Source organism: Macrobrachium nipponense, chromosome 1 (genome assembly GCF_015104395.2).
Source record: "Macrobrachium nipponense isolate FS-2020 chromosome 1, ASM1510439v2, whole genome shotgun sequence".
Classification (NCBI taxonomy): Eukaryota; Metazoa; Arthropoda; class Malacostraca; order Decapoda; family Palaemonidae; genus Macrobrachium; species Macrobrachium nipponense.
Genome location: NC_087200.1, coordinates 1,735,218 through 1,753,995, shown reverse-complemented (window position 1 = coordinate 1,753,995; position 18,778 = coordinate 1,735,218).

The window sequence follows — 18,778 nt, the reverse complement described above, 5'->3', positions numbered from 1 at the left end:
AATGAGAAAATTGAATCATTAGGATATAATGGCTAAGGTTTTTGCAGTTATTGACTCGGAAAAGCAATCTTTCTTAGATAGTGACCCCTAACGGTTTCTGGGGGTCGTTACATAGGAGTAACTTTTCTGGGTGGTCATTATCTTTATGGCATTGGCAGTCTTTTGTTTATACTGTTCGGTAATCCCCCACGGGATTGTACAGGTGGTCCGAAAGTCTTGTTACCCCTACCAAAGAAAAAGTTTCACATGCACAATACAAAAATACCCAACAGTTGAAGGACGCCGTTCAAGCAGCATTTAGCACAATTACCAAGCACAGCTTCGTCGAATATCACACAGAACATGGCGCAGCATCATTTAGTGCCACGAAAATGATGGTGTTCATACAGACCGTCTGGATGTGTAACTGTAATCCAGCACATCTTCTCTCAGGTTGTTGGGACGCCATGGTACTTTTTTGCATCAATCAATCTCTTCTCTCAGGACATATATTTTGTATTATTGCATTACCTGTACCTCTATTGTTGGTATATTTTGGCAGGGGTAACAAGACTTTCGGACCACCCTGTACTAAACACGCCGCAAAGGTGGATACATACTGGATTCAAAACCCTGGGGGTTCACTATCTGGGAAAGGTCCCTCGGGAGGACATCTGGAAAATAATGTCTGCAAGACATGAAAGGGTTTAGGAGCTTTGCTGTACCTGGAGAATCTTTACTGCGGCCGTATCCGTAGAACGAAAAGGACGTGCTCTTTCGTGATCTGACTTCTCATAAAAACAGGACAGTAAAAAACAGCCTTAATGTCCGGTTTAGGTTACGGTACAGTTATTGGCAATCTGAGATAGCGGTGTATCTCGCCTACCAGTCAAGTAGAAGACACACCTAGGTGACGACATTCTTCAGAGTTTAATTAACAGAACCCTGTCGAATGCATAGTAAGCTTTAGAGACAAAACATCGTAGTGAAGACATTTCTCTTTATTCTCACCCTTGGATATTATTGCTTAATTCAGCTTAGATCATATATTTTATTTGGGTAGTTCTGATAGCATGTTGAAATCGATCCGTTGAGTCTCGTAGTTTACTAACTGAGTTGGAAGTGGGTGTTGCATATATCACAAAGTATACTGTGTTCATGAACACCTGTTTGTATATATATATATATATATTATATATCTATTATATATATATATATATATATATAGATAGATATATAATATTTATATAATTATAAGAATATAATATATATATATACTATATAATATAGAATAATATATATATAGATCTATATATAAATATATATATATATATATAGGAAAATATATATAGATACTATATTATTATATATATATCTATATAATATAGATATACTATATATCTATATATATACTATATATATATAATATATCTATATATATATACTATATAGATATATAGATCTATATAGATATATATAAGATATATATATCTATATATTATTCTATATTAATATATATATCTTAGATATATATCATAGTAGTATATATAGATATATATATCTACATAGATTATTCTATATATATAATATTAATCTAGACTATATATTATATAAGATAGATATATATATAGAATATATAATATAGATATATATATATAGATATATCGATATAGATATATTAATAGCTTATATATATTAATATATATATAAGCATAAATATATATTTATATATATATAAGTATTAATATAGATATAATAGATATATATATATCTATATATATCTATATCTATATACTATATATATATATATATATATATATATCTTAGATATATATAATAATAATATTATAATATATATATAGATATATCTATATATTATATTATTATATATATATATATCTATTATATAATTATTATTAATATATATATATTATAGATAAATTATATATTCTATAGATATATCTATATATATATATATATCAAACAGGTGTATGAACACAGTATACATTGTAGTATATGCAACACCCACTTCCAACTCAGTTAGTAAACTACGAGACTCAACGGATTGATTTCAACATGTTATCAGAACTTATACCGGTTAAAAGAATGGAATTGTTTACTATGACAGCCTAACCAGAACAGACTAGGATTAGTCATAGAACAATAAGCGAATTTGAAGGAAGTTAACTGAAAAGCGTTTTTAAGAATGGTAAGTAGCTTCAAAATGAACTCTCTCTCTCTTTATTTAGTCTATTTTAGAAGAATTTATTTTGTAGCCTGATAAAGGTAAGTCCTCGTTGCTTCTTCACTCGGCCTTTATCGATCTCTGAACAACAGCTGGATTTAAATATACGATGAGGATTCCCAGAGATTTTTCATTCTATGTGGATCCGAATGAATAGGTCCAAGCATCTTTGGCCTAACGTGATTTTAATGATTTTGCCGAATTCCATTTTTATGATCGGAGGTTTTTCAAGCTTTTTTATTTATATATTGCTGGCCTTGTAAAAGAGAGAGAGAGAGAGAGAGAGAGAGAGAGAGAGAAGAGAGAGAGAGAGAGATTGTTTATCGGTTGTCATTCAGAGTATTCCCGTGCAGCACCGGGGTAGTCAGTTATATATATATATATATATATATATATATATATATATATATATATATATATATATATATATATATATGTGTGTGTATATATTATATATATATATATATATATATATATATAATATATATAAATATATATACATATATATATATATCCAATAAGAGGTCGAGGCTAGTCCCCATCATGTAGCAGGAGAAAAGGCAAAACAGCTCAATACATCGGGTTGCTTTAAGGTTGCCAACGTTTCAAGACTGGTCTCATTGTCAAGGCTATAAAAAACAAAAATTCATAAGTTACAAACTTGTCCATGAAGATTAACATAAATTGTTACATACAAATAAGCAAGAGAAAAAAAATATATAAAATTTAAATAAAAATCAAATAACTAAAAACACACAATCATTAAACACTAAGTAAAAATTAAAAAAAAAAAAACATTTCAAATATATAAAACAAACCTTACAACCCGAGGTTCTGTTGCTGAAAGGCCTGCCAGAGCGAGAAGGAGTCGAGATAACCAAGGAGAGAAGATAAGAGTGGGCGGTCTAAGCAATGTATAATGGAACTGCTGTAGTGTTGTTATTCAATGTTGTAACAAAGTGCTTAATGGCCAAGGACTCGGCCATTAAGCACTTTGTTCCAACATTAAATAACAACACTACAGCAGTTCCATTATACATTGCTTAGACCGCCCACTCTTATCTTCTTTCTTTGGTTATCTCGACTCCTTCTCGCTCTGGCAGGCCTTTCAGCAACAGAACCTCGGGTTGTAAGGTTTGTTTTATATATTTGAAATGTTTTTTTTTAACAATTTTTACTTAGTGTTTAATAATTGTGTGCTTTTAGTTATTTGATTTTTATTTAAATTCTATATATATATTTTTCTTTCTCGTGCTTATTTGTATGTAACAATTTATGTTAATCTTCATGGACAAGTTTGTAACTTATGAATTTTTGTTTTCTATAGCCTTGACAATGAGAACAGTCTTGAAACGTTGGCAACCTTAAAGCGACCCGATGTATTGAGCTGTTTTGCCTTTTCTCCTGCTACATGATGGGGACTATCCTGGACGAGTTTTGTAATTTTTGAATTTTTTTTATAGCCTTGAAAATGAGACCATAGTCTTGAAACGTTGGCAACAATAAAGCAACCCAATGTATTGAGCTTTAGAGAAGTGTAAGCTAGAGAGATTGGAGTGTAATGTGGCTGCAAAAAGAAATAAAGCAGAATGAACTAAAAGGGCTTAGAGAATAATAAAATGATTGTGTTCTGGGTTAGAATTAATAACAAGGAAGTGGAAGAGGCAGACGATTACTTTTAAAATTGTTTGCTAGGCTCATTTGGTTGTACATGTCGGTTGAGTAAATTGGATATTTTGATGAAGAAAAGGTTTCCATCGAAGTAGCAGTTGCATGACAGAGCCAAATATAATGCACCGGCATACGGGAAGATTCATGTGGTAATCAAGAGAAACAGAGGGGAGGATGTAAACAATAATATTTTTTTCGGGGGAATAAGTTCAAAGAGAATGAATAACTAGCAAATGGATAAAAGGATGAAATATAAAATTGTATGGAGAACAAAAGAGAGGCATAAGTAAATGATACCAGTTGTGGAATGGGTCAAGATTCCTTAAAGAAATAACTTGCAAACGAAAGAAGGTAATTGTGAGGCCGAAGAGTGGAAAGCTTTGGATGAGGAGAAAGTTCCAAAGGAATATGCGAGAAGGGTGATTATTCTAATGATAATAGAGCTAAAATTGATAGAGGTGGCTGTAAGAATTAAAGTAGATAAAAGACCGGGGGAGTTTTATAGTAAGATTTTGATGGAAGCAGTAAGACTTATGACCACAGGGTTAAGACAGAATGGCCACATGATTAATACAGAAATAACCGTGCAGTGGCACACTAGGATCTAGAAAAAGTGAACGAAATAATCACTAGAGAGGCAATGTGGGGGATGTTGATGATGTATAGCATGGAAACTAAGGCTGCGGCTCAGAGTGAACAGATGAATTTTGGTGGAGGAGGGGCAAGTAGAAAGGAGAGTGACTGGTTTAGTGTAAAAATAGATCCGAACTAGCGGTGCATTATACATCCAGTGCCACTTAGTGTCTGTTTAGATGGAGTGACGCGAGAATGTGCAAAGTTATTGGTATGTGAAAAAGTTATTGTAGCAGGCGATACAATAATAATTAGTCATAGTAAAAATAGTTCTTTGGGAATGATAAGAAAGACTTTGATCTTGATTGGAACGAGGGAAAGTTGAGAATAAATGTAAACACGATTAGGGGTATTGGATAAAATGTAGAATAGAAAGGTGAGGCATCAGCAGTGAATATAAATAATGAAGGAATGGTAAAATGGCGTCTTAATAATAAAGTTTAAATGTAATGAATTATGCGTAAATATAACAGAACACCTAACTGTTAGAAATTGGGAGAATCGAAGAAAATTTGTATTTTCAATTATATTGATGATATTCGCCCTAATGAAAATATAACAATGTTCAACACAATATTCCCCAGGGAAAGTTGGAACACTGGATGTCTGTTCATGGTATTTTCTTTATGAATGATAGCCCCTAGCTGCAACCCCTTTCGTTCCTTTTACTGTACCTCCTTTCATATTCTCATTCACCCATTTACTTTCTACCCTCTCTTAACAATTGATTCATAGTGCAACAGCTTTGAGGTTTTCCTCCTGTTACACTTTTCAAACCATTCACTCTCAATTTCTGTTTTAGAGCGGAATGACCTCATAGGGATCCCAGTGCTTGGTCTTTGGCCTAAATTCTATATTCATTTCAATTCAACTAAAAATTACTTCATTGAAATTACGTGCAAGTGGACAAGGTGCAGTATAAACGATGAAAGAAAGCATAAAATTCTCTCTCTCTCTCTCTCTCTCTCTCTCTCTCTCTCTCTCTCTCTCTCAGACACACACGCGCACACACATGCACATATTAATGACCTGAATTGGCCTACTATTTCAGTAAATATACAGAATAACCTTAGAGTTCACAGAGACACTTAGTGAATAACTCATTAAAAAAGTTCTGGTAACATGGAGTTCGAATATTAAATTTTCCGCTAACCATGAAAACAGTTTAATGGAATTTCATAACGGAATTATTTCATCACCGATGGTTTAATAAAACAGTAGTTGAAGTCATGCACTCATGAAGTTACATTGCACCTGCACCTAAGGCGACCCATTTGAAAACAGATAATGGCAGAATTTCATCTTAAGTCTTTCCTGTGAGAAGTACTGTAGAACCATCTATAGCCTGACGATGGAAAAAAGTTGTTTTTATTGCCTAATATCTATGTTTTCTGAACTTTGTATGACACTCAAATTTAAATACGTTTTCGTCTTAGATGTATTGCTTTCTTTCCGAACAGAATTTGTCTCTGCTTAGCCGAAAGTCTTACGGCCAAGTCCGTAATCTAACGACTACAACAAGGAAGCTTTTTGCAGTGGAACTTCCTCTGTTACAGAGTTTACCTGCTTGCTTGCCATGCTCTCGCTAAATTCACGTAGATTTGAAATGAAAAACGTTGTAATTGCAGACAACCAGTCCTTTGATGTGATGTAGCAGCTTTTGCGAACAGTCGTTTTTGTAGTTTTATAGTTGTGGCGCTGCACGAAAGCCGGAGAATTCGAAATAAATGTGACATAAAAATAGGATACAAAGAGATGAAGAAGAGACAAGATATCCGAGAGAAGTTTACACAGTAGGCACCACTGTGTGTGCTTGTGTGGTCTGTTTCCTTAACAAATATTGGTCGTCCACATTTGTATTTACCGGGCAGCACTTACGGCGAGGAAGGAGGTACTAAATGGAGAAGGTATACGCGGTTATTTGAAAAGGGAAGGAGGCACAAATGTACTTCCTTCGAGAGAGAAAAAAAATATCCCGTGGGTAAAATTATTATCGATTACAAGCCAACCACAGCTCAATCTAAAAGATATGGTCAACCATCTTGTGACTACGTGGCGCTTTATCAGTCGGAATATGACGTGAATACAGAGCGTTTAGGAAGATGAAACATTTTAATATAAACAAATGAATGCAATTACAAACCTATATGTCAGTCACAAAATGATTATGAAAAAAATCTGTTCACCTAATTGCGAGTTCCTTGGTATCAGGATGTTTATATTCTTTTCAAAGAATTACTTGCTATGTTATCTCCCCGTCATGGAGCAAGAAAGATTAAAGGTTTTCTGATGGTCTGGATAATATTGGGAAAACAAATAATAGGAAAAAGTAGATGAAGATTCCGTCTCATGCTGAGTTCCATTTGAATAGAGTTACATTTGTGTAGCCTAAGGTTTGTCCTGAGGAAATTTCAGCCAAATTCTTTAACATAATTCAAGGAAATGTAAGTAGTAGATTTATTCGAATGTAATTTTCCCCAACTAATACAGAGGACATCACCAGAATAAGCAAATTGTCCAAACTTCCATCAGGACCATCCCCGCGTCACCTCGAACCTTAACAAAAACCAAATGGCAAGAGAAAACAATATATAATTCCTATATTCCCGGCGGGGGTCGCTGTGCCAAATGTCATTAGGGCTGCCCATTTCACAGCCATTGGTTTCATGAGAGTACGGTGTTGAAACAATGTTCTTTGCCAGAATATTTATTCGTGACCACGCTATGCTCTTTTAAAATATGGCCAGCTATAACAGACTTCTATTATATGCAAGCACAGGTAGCATTCGAAACTCTTCCGTCATGATGGTTTTGTTTTTGTATTAAGCACGCTTTTGAAGTTGTCTCATTTTTCCACGCATTGATCTCTTTTTATTTCTAAGGCCTCACGAAAAAATGGAAGCTGTTTTCATGTCCGAAATTGACTGCGGAAATCGATTTGCTTTTGAGATAACTAAAGGCAGCTGAAAATCAGCAGAATATTAAACAATGCACTTGCACTCTCTTTTCAAAATTCATCGAAGAAGTGATTCTAATGCACCTCACGCTGGTATGATACTTTCTTCTTATAATTTTGATATTGCTTGTTTGTATGGTGTTTTTACGTTGCATGGAACTAGTGGTTATTCACCAACGGGACCAACGGCTTTATGTGACTTCCGAACCACGTCGAGGGTGAACTTCTATCACCAGCAGTACACATCTCACTCCTCAACGGAATGGCCGAGAATCGAACCCGCGACCACCGAGGTGAGAAGCTAATACCATACCAACTACGCCGGTGAGGCGCTTAATTTTGATATTGAATCATATTAATATGAAAAGGCCCTTGAAGTACCATAATGAAAATATAATGTCCATGTGCAAACAAAAAAAGAGAATATTAGGCACAAAAAAGTCATTACATATATAATATTATAATATATATATATATATATATATATATATATATATATATATATATATATATATATATATATGCAACAGATAAAAAAACATTTCGGCAACGATGTAACGGTTGCGGCCAACACTAATAAAAACAAGGCGTGATCTGACTGCCAGGATACTCTGGACACTGTAGGATTTTCCCCTCATGCATCAGTTGTAAACATTGTATTCCTAACTTCTTGCGTAAATTAAAACGTGCTAGCATCTACGGTCAAATGGAGCCTTGTTTCACCAACGAAAATTTAAATAAATGCGCTATAATTTATTAGAAATCATTTTTCTGTACTGTTTAACATACGCTATTTATTTTATACATTTTCATTCTAATAGATAAATCATAAATATCCTATCATTAAATTCCTGTATCTTTACCTTAATTCGACGCGAAACACCTTCTTCAGACCTTTTTATTCCCACCCATAGACCTTTCCCACCCCTCAACAAGAACAACAACAAAGTAGTTTGTAGGCTTACTTCACGAATAAGCAAAAATCAGTTTTATAAAGAAATTACAATGATTTAAAAGCTGTTTCAGTGGCAAAACCTGGGATGGTGTAGCTCTTTCAAGTAAGAACGGTAGTGACTCAGTAACGAAAAACAGCAGCATATGTTTTATTCAGTTGCCACAAAGTATGTTCAACGAACCACTTATCATGGAACCGAAGACGCACAGTTTCTCTCAAATGAGGTGATGATTCTAAAGTTTGCGTGGTATGCAGCTGTTAAGAGGAGGAGGTCGGGAAGGGGGTGGGAGGCCCCTCGGTGAGATTTTGCTCCGCTTCATAAAAATAGAAGCTGATTACTCATGAGTAACTGAGAAGATAAATTAAGTCAAGATGAGACCCTTAACATGTTCATCCAAGGAGGTTATTGTTTGTTCTCGTCTATTGTGCTCAAATAAGCCCTTCCTGATTGCTAGATTTATCCGCAAAAAAGTTATTATTACAGTGTGAAGGGAATCATTTGAGCTGAAGGAGAAAATAGAAAATACAGTTAAGTATGGTCCATCGAGTTCCTATAAACTTCGCTTGTAGGAATGGACTCGTGTTATTGTTTGACTTTTATCTTTGGAAAACCACCAAAAGTATTCGAGAGAAGGAACAAACTCTCCTTCAACCCCTATGTTCCAGTCAGTTCTTTCTTTCTTCATAAAAAAGTCTGAATTCTTGTTTCTCAATGATAAATAAAAATGAAAACTTACGGGACCACTCACTGATTAAAAGAATGCTGGGACTATTATCCTGCAAACTCTCATAGATTTCGTGAGAGGCCTAAGGAAACAGAGCAATAAATGAAATTCTCCAGAGACTAACTGAAATGTAACCAAGCTGTAACCGAAAACACAGCCGGGTCGAAAAGGTAACTGATTTTTGGGGAAATTCGCGGGGGACCACCACGAGCCTGCGCGTGTGCAGGAGAGAAGGGAGAGAGAGAGATAGAGAGAGAGAGACGAGAGAGAGAGAGAGAGAGAGGTTGTTAGGGGGTCCGGGTGTTATAGGAGGGTCTCATCAGACAGTCGTAAATCTTGACTTTTTATGAAGCGTAAAAAATCGCAAAGTAACGCCGAAGGGACGATATGGTTAAGGACTTCCACTCCAGACGTATTAAGAAATAAAAATTAAAATGGAAAAATCCTGAGTAATATATGGCGGGTGAAAATGCGAATGGGGGCTGAGGAGAGGAAGGAAAAGATGCAAAGGGAAAAAATCCGAGAAGCGAAAAAGCGAGAGGAGAGGAGGGAGATGAAAATGAAGTCTTGGGAAAGAGAAGAAGGGGAAGAGGAAGGATATAAGGCGGGGGCGGGGGACTTTTAATAAATGAAGGAGAAATGTGATATAAAACCTTACGAAAGAGGGTGACCAAGGCACACTTCGTAAGAAAAGTCGATGAAGCAACAATAATGAACACGCGGAGAAATAACAAAGATGAAATGGCAAACGTAATGGAGAAAGAGATGAGAAATAAGGAAGATGGCGCTGGAAAAGCCAAAGGCGGAGCTGATGGCTCTATAAAACAAGTGTGAAAATGGAAATATTCTTTGCAAACACTTTTTCTGTACAACTTCCATCTTTGTCATTTCATTCACATTCAAAAGCCAAACAAAATTATGTTCATTCGTACTTGCCAACAATGGCTTTCATGGCTACTGCAATGGCTTCCATGGACACTCCAAGATTCTTTCTGAATGCATACATTATTCTGCCTTCCTTCCTTCCTTCATCTATTCTGTGACTCTTATTTTCCGTCTTAACAGTTTCATAAAGAACAGTTTCTCTGCTAATCCTCTTTCCTGGTATACTAAGAAATATGTATATTGTTTGTGTATATATATATATATATATATATATATATATATATATATATATATATATATATATATGTGTGTGTGTGTGTGTGTGTGTGTGTGTGTGTGTGTTTATATATATATATATATATATATATATATATATATATCTATATATATATATATATATATATATATATATATATGTATATATATATATATATATATATATCTATATATATATATATATATATATATAATTACACCATTTTCTTGTTATAAGTGAAAGCGATACTTTTCCTCAATCAGTAGAATAGAATTTCGGCATTAGGCCTCTTGCTCTAGCACCCTTGATAATATTCTGTTTTCTTCCTAACCGTCTCACGAACTATGAATCATAGAGGCCTGCCGTGCTCATTGGCTTCTTATTAATTACCTCCATCCCCTAATGGTTGCCGTAAATAGCAGTCTGTTTGTGAAGAGATGAATAGCTTTGTAATCTCTGGAGGCTTCTAATGGCACGCAGGCACGACATCACAAGTGGTTTCCTGATTATTTAGCACAATAATATATGATTTTACATTCACCTCGTGTTAGGAGAGACTCTTTTTGTGTTATTTACTTACAGTATTAACTATACTATTTTGTATCGGTGATTTATTCGTTGCTATGTTTGTTTTGTTGGGTTAAATGTATTCATTCGCCTCTCTCTCTCTCTCTCTCTCTCTCTCTCTCTCTCTCTCTCTCTCTCTCTCTCTCTCTCTCTTCTGCAGTTTTTCTTGATTCTCATATCACTCCATAACTCATTCCATAGATTATATAACCAATAAGGTAGAAATATTAATCTGTTAGCCAATATATAAGCTTATTATTATTCTTTGCTGAATCTGCATTTTTATTTTTTCATATTCTTTCTATGTCTGCTTTCAATGGGGCAGCTCCAAAAATGAGATAGTTATCGTCTTGAACACTTAACATTTGTTGCTCCTAAGAACATGGCATTTACTCCTCTCATGAACTATTTTTCCATTATAAGAAACAAAATGAGGTAAAATGGTATTATATTATTGAATTATATTTTCATTATTTCCTTACTTTTTCAATTAGGTGCGAAAAAGATTTATGCGAATTATGTCTTTACTGATAATGTGGATATTTTTGTGAAATGTCATGACAGTCATATGATGCAGATTGCAAGAAATAAGACACCATTAAACCTGAAGGCTTCTTGAAGTAGGGAAAACAAGAGGACGATCAGAAGAAGACAAATGAACTTCATTAGCCATCATAAATGAGCTCTGATGTGGGGTGGCTTCGCGTTGTTGACAAGAGGACTCAGGTTTCCTGCATCGCGAGTCATCTTACATGGCGTTCACGAGTCATCTTACATGGCCTTCATCAGCGTCACTTCTTTTGATTTAAAGGTGCTTTAGCATACAATCTCTTCATCCAGGCTCCGTATCTGAGAACGCGAAAAAATAGCAGGTTGTTTATTTGTTTCAGGATTAGCATGATGCTCGCATGCTTGCATTAGTGTCTTATTGTGGTGTATTTGTTTACGCTTACTCAGGGAGTACGACAACGATCTACTCTGTTATTGTTGTTATTGTTCTAGTTTGGGGGTGGGAGTGTAGGAAAGCCCTATGGAAAAGCCTAAAATGGTCTGAAAATGGTGTTTCGCATCAAGTTAAAGACAGGAGTTTTAGGATAGGATATTTATGATTTATTTATTAGAATAAAAATAAAAAGAGTAAATAATATGTATGTTCAACAGTAGAGAAGAATTATTTATAATAAAATATAGCGTATTTATTTGAATTTTCGAAGTTGAAATAACACGCTATATGACCTTAGATTTTAGCATAGGCCCTGATTAAGCTGGACGTTGGTTCAAGCCTTGTTTTTAAACAGTCGTTATTTGATTACGCAAGGCTGAACAAAAAAAAGAGAGATTTGGAGAGAGGGCCGTTTATTTTTACTTCATGCTGCAAAAGAAGCCTCCATGTCTTCAAGTTTTCAAGACGTGTCGTTTATTGAAATAATCACGGCTGATTACTTGTATGAACATACACTTTCGGTACAAAACTGGGTTGTTCTTGTTCTGATATTAATTCTCTCTCTCTCTCTCTCTCTCTCTCTCTTTCTCTCTCTCTCTCGATAATGTGCTTAGTTTCGATTCTTGGAAGTAATATTGCTGTGACTTAAATTTGAACAGTTAAGAGTAAACAGTTTCTCATGTGAATATTTAATTAGTTAACTTGATCAAAGAAAAAGAAAGATTATATAAAGAAATATCCTAGCTTATTATAAATAAAAAATTGCAGATTTTTTAAAATAACGGAAAACGACATTAGTGCATTTCTTTTTCTGAATTTTCTGAATTACCTTATGGAAGTTGGACTCTTAGTTATCATTCAGCAAAGAATGGAAATGAGTATTTATTGCTAACTGATTTTAAGCACGTTTGTTAGTGTATAGTCTTTTCTATTTTCTGATTCCTGATGATTTGTTCTGATTATTTGGTAGATGAATAAGATGATGTTAATTGATAAAATTAATAATGAAGCTTAGAATGCCATTATTCATAAATAAGAGGGTAGCTTACTCATTTGATTTTGCAAGTTGATGGAATTTGCTCCCATTATATAAAAGAAAATATATACCGAATTATGGGAAACCATGTAAGGAAAAGGTTCTTTACTCCTGCAACAATTTTTGTTTACTCAGGAAGTAATCCTACAACTACTTTGTTGTTATTGTTGTTGTTGTTGTTGTTGAGGGGGTAGGAAAGGTCTATGGAAAGCCTAAAATGGTCTGAAAAAGGTATTTTGCTTTGAGTTAAAGATACAGGAGTTTTAGGATAGGATATTTATGATTTATCTGTTAGCATGAAAACGTAAAAAATAAATGATGTTAGTGTTAAACAGTACAGAACAATTATTTTCTAATAAAATATAGCATATTCATTTTAATTTTCGTTGGTGAAACAACACTTCATTTGACCGTAGATTTTAACAAGCGTCACGAGTAAGCTGGAGGTCGGATTACGCCTTATTTCTTCAATCATTCATTGAAGGATCAGCAGTGATTCAGATCACGACAGAGAACCAAAACCCAGTGACTGTTGGCCAGGGTGGCTTCATACAAAGCACCAAGCGATAAAGTTTAAGCACAGAAGATCATATGCTTCCGAATTACAGCTTTTATTGCCAGGCCTTGTAGTAAAGCAATGGAATCAGTGACCCGGATAGAACTTCCCTTCCCCCTACAGCCTCAATTTGATATTGCGCCTAAGGCCTTTTATTGTTATATTATAGTCTTTAGGTAAACAATTTGGAAGTATTCTCTCGAGTTTCATTTTATTCTGTCCCTTTGTTGACTCATCCCTGATATATAAACATATAAACTGGGCTTACGCGGTGCACTTATCTGTTTTTTAACCCCCCCTCCCCACAACACAAAAGAGAGAGAGAGAGAGAGAGAGACGAGAAGAGAGGAGAAGAGAGAGAGGCCCATTAAAAAAAAATCCTACAATGAAAGGTAGATTGACTTTTATATTACAAGGATTTATTCACCAGACTTTTTAAATGGTACGTACGCCAGCGTATTAACGGAAAGGTTATGCCAACTCCTCGTGCAGTACTTCTCCTTAAAAAAAATATTTATGTTATTTAACAACAGAAACACGTAGTCACAAGTCAACTGGCTTTTTATCAATCACATTCCAGGTAGTATTCGTTTGGATTCGTATATGCACAAAAGTTTTGGCATAATTATTCCGCTTTCTGAAAGATGCAAGGTCTTCATTTTTAACATCAGAAATACATATCTCTGTGAGGACTTACAATATTTTCATGATTTTCTTCGGGCCAACAAGTCAAGATAAATTAACGTCTTAAATCATTCTTTGAATAATTCTTAGAATTATTTCATTATTGTGAGGTACAAGTAATCGTTTCCAATAAATGACGAGATGCAGAATAATGGCGAAGATTCCCATCGCTTCCCGAATCAGGATGGAGGGGACTTCAATCATTTGGTTTTATTTGCTAACTGATTTGGTGATTTTTTCTGTGTCAGTGTCTGTTTGTCGGTCTGCCGTCTCTCTCTCTCTCTCTCTCTCTCTCTCTCTCTCTCTCTCTCTCCTCTATTAAGTTTGAACGTGAAGAGTGAATTATATATGAGGGCAGAAAAAGCGAACATCTCGGAAATGTAATTACTTTGAGAGGTAAGCATATAAGTCTGCAGTTTTGTTAATCATTTATTATTTCTATATTGGTAGAAAATGCATAAATTATCTCATTTCATATGAGAGTATTTTGAAGCGAATGATATGATAACAAGATTAAATTTTCTATATTTTTTGTATGGATGGAGTATAAATTAAATCCATTAAAATTATTTACAATGCATAGATGATATTGAGTAGAGGCTACATTGTCTCTTAATGAATTTCGTCAATTATTCTTGCTTTATATTGTCGTACACTGGGTATAAAATTTGTCAACCAAATCACTGAAGTAAATATTATTAGAATTCTTCAGACAATCTTCTCCAATCGCTTATAAAATAATAATAAAATTATCAGTAATTTCGATTGCGATCGCTTTCGTCGTAAATCTGAACGCATGACGAAAAAATTTCGGCCTTCAATAAAAAAAAAAAAAAAAAAAAAAAAACAGAACAGCCTTTTCTGGCTGTAAGCACTCGTAAAGATGTTTTGTTGCTCCCCAAAATCCAGGGCTATTTGGGTTACTGACATCAGTCTGTAGGATGATATCAATGGTATACTTTGCAGGACCACCAGAACACCAGGAAAGAGGAAGAAATGAGACTACAAAAATAATATATCAAGTAAAAGATTGCATTTTATCTGAGTCGTCACTAGTTATTTGGCAGTTTGTCACATATGGTGAACTTCATATTGTTGATATCATTAATAAATGTGTCGTACTTGAAACTTGATGCTTATGATTTGATTAGATTAGCAGTAAGTCTTACTGATGTTAAAAGGCAAATAGATACCTGTCTCAAGAATAAGGCCGCTATTTGCCAATGAAGACCGCAAGTTCTCCAGTACCCGCATAACCATGAATTAGCCAGACTATATATATATATATATATATATATATATATATATATATTATATATATATATATATATATATATATAGTGTGTGTGTGTGTGTGTGTGTGATCCTGATAATAGGCACAAATTGGTTTTGTTATTTTTATTTGCAATTGAACTCAGATGAGGATTTTTTTATAAATGAGTAAACTTACGGTTTTTTTGTTTTTTTGTTTTTTTTTGTTTTGTTTTAGGGGAGTCTATTACCGTTTTAAATGTTATAATTGTAGTAATGACATAAGGAATGTTTGGCTCTAGTCATATCAGAACATGTTTCATTTTATATATTAATCCTTCTATTTTCTGTCAATACCACGTTTCAGTTTTATTTGTAACTGTTGCCAGAGTTCAAGTCGTAAGGGAACGTGTAGGACTATCAGGTTATATACCGAGTAAATCTATAAATCATATGATTATCACCCAGTAACTCTTGAGGAAAACGAACATGAGAATTCTACAGTGTCGAAGTAAAGGGTGGAAACTTGTTCGGCAATGCCACCAATATCAACTTTTAAAAATGTGTATAATTGACTGCATCTCCCTCTTGCATTCACTGTATTTCATTGTAATTCAGCCAGAACATATATATCATATACTAATTAATTAGGACGCAGTGATACCCTACCCAAGCTAATATTCTCTGACTTGGAGACCGTTAATTGAAGAGTCAAATTATAAATACCTTAACGCATTCTGTAAGGCTTCTCAATTATAACATATCGTTTTAGAACGACAGGGACACACTTCGGTGTGATTTTCTTTTACTATTCAAATCAGTTCCAGAAAAGAATTTTAGTTCGTAATTCCAGGCCTGTGAAGTTCGCACATTGACACAGGTCTTCTCTACCGCATGAATGTTATCACTTCTATTTCTCTGAAACAATCCGTTTATTTGGCGAGGACTCTTGGAGGATGACGTATGCTTGATTCTGCCAATTCTACCACATTTATTTTCACGCAGAATTAAAAATCTATCTTATGTCACAACAGACAAGTTTCAGAAAGGAGGCCTGATTATTTTAATAATCTTACTAATTACCTATATTTCCCAGAGAATATTTCGTCGAAAGGCTGACTTCGACGATATTTTGAAACAAAAACTATAAAGCCGAATTAGTATGTAGAGATTTGAAACAAGGACTAAATGAGTTTTCAAAATACTCATCAGGTATTATGCGTAACTAAAGATAAGAGTGAAAGGTCTCTTATCTTCAACTCCTATTAGAAGGTAGCCGCTGATAACTAAGGCAAAACTGCCTAAACTAACATCATGTTTAACCTTTTTGATCCAATCAGGCTCAGTGGAAGGTGGTGGAGGCGAGATAAGGCTAGACTGAAATAAGGAAGGTTTGGTAAAGATTAACAGGCATACTTTACGATAGGGTTTGCCATGAATGTAATTAGCATTCATTATCTCTTGGAGGAAGCCTACACGGTAATTATTCAATGACAGATTTTCCTGCGAGTAAACAAATTACAGTAGATAATATGATTAGATCAGCTTATGAAATGTAATGCTTAAACTTAGGCATAATCTCGTCTCAGCTGCTCGCATTTAAGATATTTTCTTTCTAATTAGATTAGACAGATGTAGGTTTATTGTGAAACAGCAGGAGGAAGTGGCCATGGTTCCAAATTCATCTCAACTGTCATCCCGAATGGGAAAGTTTTTATTCATTCATCTTGCATCCTCTTTGCCATTACATCTGGACATTATGGTTAACATAGATTGTTTTTGACATTGTCATTATCTCGGTTAAGAACTCAAGTGTTGTAAATTCAGTTCTCTGTGATGCATACGAACTTTTTCCTAACAATTAAATTCAGAACCCAAGCTTGCCAATGCTCAGTGATAATGAAATTATAGGCATTTACTTTTTCATGCGTTGTAAACCAAAAATTATAAATTTTGTCTTACTCGGGGAGTAAGCCTAGAAACTACTCTGCTGTTGTTGGGAGTGGGGAGGGGGGATGTTGTTGGTAAGAAAGCCTAAAAAGGCCTGAAAATGGTGTTTTGCGTTGAGTTGAAGACAGGGATTTTAGGATAGGATATTTATGAAATATCTATTAGAATGAAAATGTAAAAAAAATAGCTAATGGCACGTTAAACGGCACAGAAAAGTAATTTCTAATAAAGTATAGCGTATTTAGTTTGATTTTTGTTGGTGAAACAACGGGCTATTTGGCCGTAGATTTTAGCGCGTTTTGATTTATTTGATGTACTGAATTTAGAGGCTATATTTCTGTTCCATTAATTTGTGTTTCCACTTATAACTGAGAATATATGAACGTGTTTAACCTGTGTCCTTTTTATTTGATCCTTGTTATTAGTATGAGTAGTTTTAATTATGAGTATTAATTACGAAGAATGTAATGTTTGCAACATATGCGTCAGAGGAAAATCTTGCACGCGTCCCAAGTTAGCTGGAGGTCGAAGGACTCCTTGTATCTACAGGTACTTGGATAAGGAAGCCGGATGTGGGAGGTGATGCACACAAACATCTATGAACTGTCTTCAAATAACATTAAATCTTGCACACTACAAGTAGTTTGTCTAAAGGAGGTAAATATAGACATAATCACACATCTCTTAAAAATAATGCTTAAAAGTTCAGTGTCAGTTATCGTTAATGAAATTAACGAAAATGCAAAATGTACTTTGCACCAACCCAGAGATTAAGGAGCCTATGGAAAAAGGAATGTGACTCTCATCTAAACAACATCGCTTTTCTTTTTGTCGACTTGATTAACATAATTAACTACTCTATATATTCTCCCAAGTACCATCAGTTTAATATCCTGAAACAAGCTGTAATTTGAAATACTTCCATGCCAAAATATTTGTTCTACTCTATCTCAGTTATGCTTGTATTCATTGTTGAACTTAGTCCTCCCTCTGTCTATTGTATGTTTTTATTCTTGAAAGAAAGTGAGCTGAAGTTTCCTACCTTTTTTTTATCAGTTATGTTGTGACAAAATGGGGTTCGTTTCTTCACCCCTCTACCCCCCAGAATAAGTCATCCACCGACATCCTTTCTCTTTCTCAAGGACCAAGTTCTAGATGATCTTCCAAACTCCTTCCATACTGATTTGAAATTCTATGAATATTTTATGAAGAGCTTCAATTCGGTGGGGTGAAAATTACCCCGTCGAAGTGATTCCCATTCCAGTAATCATTCCTGTATTTTGATCTCTCTCTCTCTCTCTCTCTCTCTCTCTCTCTCTCTCTCTCTCTCTCTCTCCACGCCACTTTTGTCACCCACGAAATGTGACCAATAGCCGGGTAATTATTTCACTGTTAAGGTCTAAAATGACGAAGTGGACTTTTGTGAAACTCTCGCATACCATTCCTTCATCCTGTTCTGGGATCGAACGCTGGTTTACTGAGATGT